Source organism: Glandiceps talaboti, chromosome 12, assembly GCF_964340395.1.
Source record: "Glandiceps talaboti chromosome 12, keGlaTala1.1, whole genome shotgun sequence".
In the NCBI taxonomy this organism is placed as follows: domain Eukaryota; kingdom Metazoa; phylum Hemichordata; class Enteropneusta; family Spengelidae; genus Glandiceps; species Glandiceps talaboti.
The window spans coordinates 4066252-4072251 of NC_135560.1; positions in this window are offsets into that span (position 1 = coordinate 4066252).

The following is a 6000-nucleotide window of genomic DNA, read 5'->3' on the forward strand; positions in this document are numbered from 1 at the left end:
TTGGAGCGTCCTTATTGACTTTATCCTTTCAAGCGATAGCCCATTAAGGGGCAAGACAAGACGTACGTGACAGTAAAGTTTACAAAGATGAATTATCAAACAACTTGTTTGTTCATTGCAGTATTGACCATAAAGTACGTCTATTCAAGCATTTGCACAGATTATTTTATTTGCATTCAGACGACCAATCTTAGCAAGATGTGCGCACTCAGCTTTTGCGCACTATTTATTGATAAACAATCTTCTCTCAGTCACGCTCGTTCATTCATTCATTCATCCATCCATTCATTTTCATTCATTCATTCATTCATTCATTCATTTATTCATCCACCCATCCATCCATCCATCCATCCATTCATTCATTCATTCATTCATTCATTTATTCATCCATCCATTCATTCCTTCCTTCCTTCATCCATCCATCCATCCATCCATTCATTCATTCATTCATTCATTCATTCATTCATTCATTCATTCATCCATCCATCCATCCATTCATTCATCCATCCATCCATCCATCCATCCATCCATCCATCCATTCATTCATCCATCCATCCATCCATCCATCCATCCATCCATCCATCCATCCAATCCATTCATTCATTTCCACGCTCGGTTTTTCAATCAATTTGACCAGGTTTCTGATGACCCTGTTAGGAAAACAATTCCTAAATCTGCTATCAAAACTTGTGATCTTGACCCTTTTCCAACTGGCTTACTAGTAGAATGTCTACCCTTCCTATCAACAATGATTAACAATTCACTATCTTCTGGGTCCTTCCCTGCTGTCTTCAAAACTGCGCTTGTAACACCTCTCCTTAAAAAACCATCCCTTGATCCAAATGGATTACAAAATTACCGCCCTGTTTCAAACTTACCCTTTCTTTTTAAGCTCTTAGAGCAAATTGTTTTTTCACAACTTGTCAATTATCTCAAGTCAATGAATTTATTACATCCATTACATTCAATCAGCATACAGAGCATTTCACAGCACAGAAACTGCACTTATCAAAATTCTTAATGACCTTCTCACTTCCATGTACAGTGATAAAATCAGTATTATAACTCTCCTTGACCTGTCTACAGTATATGATACCATCGACCATAATATCTTACTCCATCGACTCGAACACACTTATGGTATCACCGACTCTGTTCTCGCCTGGTTTAGTCTTATCTTACCAACAGGACATAAGTTGTCACAGTTAATGGGTCAAGGTCAGATTCATCTGTTCTGTCTTTTGCTTTTCCTCAGGGTTCAGTTCTCGGACCGGTTCTGTTCGTGTTGTACACCAAATCCCTTTTTTATCTTGTAAGTTCACATTCTGTCGATCATCATGCATTTGCTGATGATAATCAATTGTATAAAAGTGCTCAAACTGACCAAATTCGACCCATGATCAAAACCATGGAGAATTGTATAGATGATGTTAAAGCATGGATGACTCACAATAAACGTCAATTAAACGATAGTAAAACCAAAGCTATATTTATCACGTCACCCAGGCTGGCCACTAAAGAGTCTCTCCCTATTCACATCCATATCGGTGATGCCGATGTGCACTTTTCCTCTCGTGTCAAGAACCTCGGTGTCACTGTTGACTGTCATTTGAATATGGCAGAGCATGTTCAGAATGTCTGTAATCTATCGTATATGTACCTTCGTCGAATTGCTTCCATCCGTCATTTTCTAACGCAACAGGCCACCAAGACTCTTGTCTGTGCGTTTATTCTTTCTCGCTAAGATTACTGTAATAGTTTAGATCTGCTTTTCGGTTGTTCTAAGAATCTTATTAAAAAGCTATTGCGCGTACAGAATGCAGCCGCACGCCTTGTGTGCAAAGCACAGGGAGCTCAGGCTCAGTTTGTTTTGTTTACAAATACAAGTAAACAAACAAACAAACAAACAAACAAACAAAACACAAACACAAACAAATAAGTAAACAAACAAACAAACAAACAAATACACACACACGCAAACAAACAAACAAAAACAATTAAACCGACAAATGAGTAGATACATACATGAGTTTAAAGGGTAGAGACTGATCAACATAGCTAGTACTATAGTACTATTAATACGTTTGCCGTGTGAAAAAAGTATTTTGTCTTGTCAAGAAAGAGTTTGTATGCAAAATGGTTATAAATAATTACACCCTCACAGAAGTGGTGCACTTTTGGCAATGACTGTACATCGGGATGATAGAATTCAGACATTTCTTCTCCTTGATTTAACGCCATGACCCGCCATTACTACAGCTGACAGTGACAAATACTTTAACTGCAGAATGCAGCAGAATGGTCATCGGCGAGGTCACCAGTGAGGGCGTGATTTAGGACCTAGTTAGCTCTAACTGCCTTTACATTGACAAATCTGGTCCGGACTATGTTATATTAGTCAGCCTTTTTGGTCCGGACTATTGAAGGTCGAACTTAGACTGCCCTAATGCTTTCATACAGTATTTTAAGGTCGGACTAGATACATTTTTACACATTGGTTGCTAAGGGCGTGGACGCGCTCACTCATGTCACCTTGTCCGCACACTACATCCATGCATGCATCCATACATGCATACATGCATGCATACATGCATGCATATATGCATACATGAGTTTGCTTCATCCATATTATATTGTGATACAGTTATATAAAACTCGATATCGAGTGTATTGTTTGATATGTCTTCACGGACTATTTGTTCGAATTATGATTATTTGACAATATCGACACTTGAGTGATTCAAATTCAAAATGAGAAACTTTGCAAATGAACTGTGAGGAATATAAAGACATCCAGTACGCTACCATTTATGGATGTACACTAACATGTATACTATATGAAATTTAAAGCGTGCATTCTTACGGTATTCAAAAGATTAGTTATTCAAATTACTCATCACAATTGAAATATATGTGCCTTATTATAATCAATGCATATACCAAATGACAGAGAATTTGAAGTTTATGTTCCTAGATACTGCCTAATTGTCGAAAATCATTAATTATGGAAATAAATCATTAAATTCAAAACTAAGGCAACAGGCTTTACAAGACAAGTATGCTTTGTTATTGTTGATACATGTACTGGGATGAAATTTGAAGCTCGCGTTCTTACAATTTAGCCAAATTACCGAAATCAATAATAATACAAAACACACATTAACAATAAAAACAAAGCAAACAGGAATTAAAAAAAAAACCTGAAAGCTAAACCAATAAACACGATAGCACTTGTGTGCTTTATTATGTTCATGTGTACCATACCAATCTATATGGAATTTGAAGTTTACATTCCAAAATATTGCCAAATTATCAAAAATCATTAATTATGCAAATGACTCATTACAATAAAAAACAAACTAAAATATACACGTGCACTTTGTGATTGTCAATGTACGTACCAAATGTTATGAAATTTGAAGCCAGCATTCAAGACAGCCGAACCACCGAAGATCATACATTTATGCTACTGACTCATTAAAACTAAAACCTATGTCAACAATCTTAACAAGAAATGTATGCACTTTGCTATGGTTGATGTATGAACCAAACTATATGAAATGTGAAGTTTGCATTCGTTAGATATATAGTCTCATTGCCGTATATCAATAATTATGCAAACCACACATTAAAAACACCGAACTATGCCAACATGAATTATAGGACATGTTTGCTATTTATGGTTTATGCTTGTTTCAAATTATATGAAATTTGAAGCCTACATTCTTAAGAAAAAGCCTAATTACTGAAAACCACTAATTATACAAATTACTCATTTTAACTAAACTACGCCAACAAGCTTTATAGCACATATATGCTTTGTTATCATTAATGCATGCATGTATCTAATGAAATTTGTATTACATCTTCCACTTGGTAATGACATGAACTGATTAGGTTTTGGTAAACATATCCAATGAACATTAATTCGTAATTTGCATAATTAATGGTTTTAGTAATAGGCTCTATCTTAAAAAAATACATACTTGAAAATGTTTATTCACATGCTGATCCCTGCCAGGTATATGTGTTCTTTTGATGAATGATTATGCAGTTGCCTATCCCTAGGCCTGTTGTTATCTTTGCAATATACATAATCATTTGGCTGTTGCTAAGGGCGAGGTCTTGTTGCTAGGCATATTTCATACACTTTTTGAATGTTTTGTTCCTTGTCTAAGTATCCCTGTTGTTATCTTTGTGAATTACATTGCAGTTTGGATGCTGTTATGGGCGTGGTCATGGTTGCTAGGGATATTTGCATACATATCTTGAATTGCCTATCAGATGATGTTGTTATTTTAGCAAAATATACTGGCATTTGGTTGTCGCTAAGGGTGTAGTCATGGTTGCAAGGGCAAAGTGTTCAAAATCTGCAGAATAACACTTCTAGTAACATCTCCGTTCCCACCAAATTTCACACCAATCTGCTCAGTAGTGATGACATTTTGTACTCAAATCACATACCTATAATGCGATCATTATGCTGCACCATGACTATAGCACTACTGAACCTTATCAGTTAGTTAATAATTTGGTACATATGTTAACGATAACAAAGTGCATATCTCCTGTAAAGATTATTGATATAGCATATAGCTTTTAATTAGGTGGCCAAAGACTATGGCCTTGGGACCCCTATTGGTGTTCCTAGTGTTTTTCTTCTTCTTCTGCCATTTTTTTGTCGGGCTAGAACTAGAAAACGGGTGCCTGTAAACCTTTTAATCTTGATAGGATTATCAGGGACTATGAGTACTCATGGACCTGACTAAGGAATATGGGCTGGTCACGTGACCTGGCCGCCAGATTGGATTTCGTGAAAATGTTCAACAATTTCTTCTAAAAAACTAGGGGTCCAGTTGGCTCGAAATGTGGTAGGTAGTGTGCATGTCCTGCCCTTTTAATTGTGTCGATAAAATCGTGTGCGGTCACGTGAAATTGGTCGCCATATTGGATTTTCGAAAGAATGGCATTTTTCTTTCAAAAATCATCTTCTCCAGAACAAGCATTCCACTTAGTGTGATCTTTTGTGTATAGCATCATATAAGTGATGTGTTCAAGTGTGTGAAAAACGTTGCAATCGATTGACCGCTATGGTGGCCATATTGGATTGTATGAAACTATAAAAATGACAACTTCTCCAAAAGCACTGCACTGATTGACTTGCATTTTGGCAAATAGAATCAACTACTTGACTACTTTAAAATTTGTAATAAAATTACATGTGGTCGGCCGCCATATTTGATTTTTGGAAAAAATGGCATTTTTCTTTATAAATCTTCTTGTCCAGAATGAGCAGTTCTCTTGGTATGATATTTTGTGTATTGCATCATCTAAGTAATACCTTTCACGTTTGTGAAAAGCATTGAAATTGGTTGACCGCTATGGTGGCCATATTGGATTTTATGAAAATTTAAAAATGCAACTTCTCCAGGAGCACTGCACTGATTGACTTGTATTTTCGCAATTAGAATCAACTACTTCATTACTTTAAAATTTGTAAACTAAAGTTTGTAAACGAGAAAAAAAATCAATGCGTACTTTCATGGCAATCATTGATTTAAGAAATCCAGTGGTGACTATATTGGATTTTCCTTCAAATCATTTTTAAAATGTTCTTCTCTGAAACCAGTGCATAGATAACCTTACAATGTGGCGCGTAGAAGGAAGACTACTAAAACCTCAATGCAGCACATCATTGCCTGCTGGATAAACTGCTTGGTCCCCGCAAACGATGCTTGGAGCTTTAATTTTTAGTTGTTATTGTTCAGCGCCTTTGAATGTTTTTATAATAGGGCGCTATAGAAAATAAATAAATGTTAACTGTTAAAGACTTCAGCCTGTATTTGTTCCCGTTGAAACGCAGACAACCTGTTCACTATTTTCAAGTCTTTTGTCTCTCACTACAATCATTTCACCACGACATACACGATAAATTGGCTCAGATAAGAAAGTCCAGCAAACACCACACAGGAACCATAAAAGTAGAAAGAATTGTTGTAA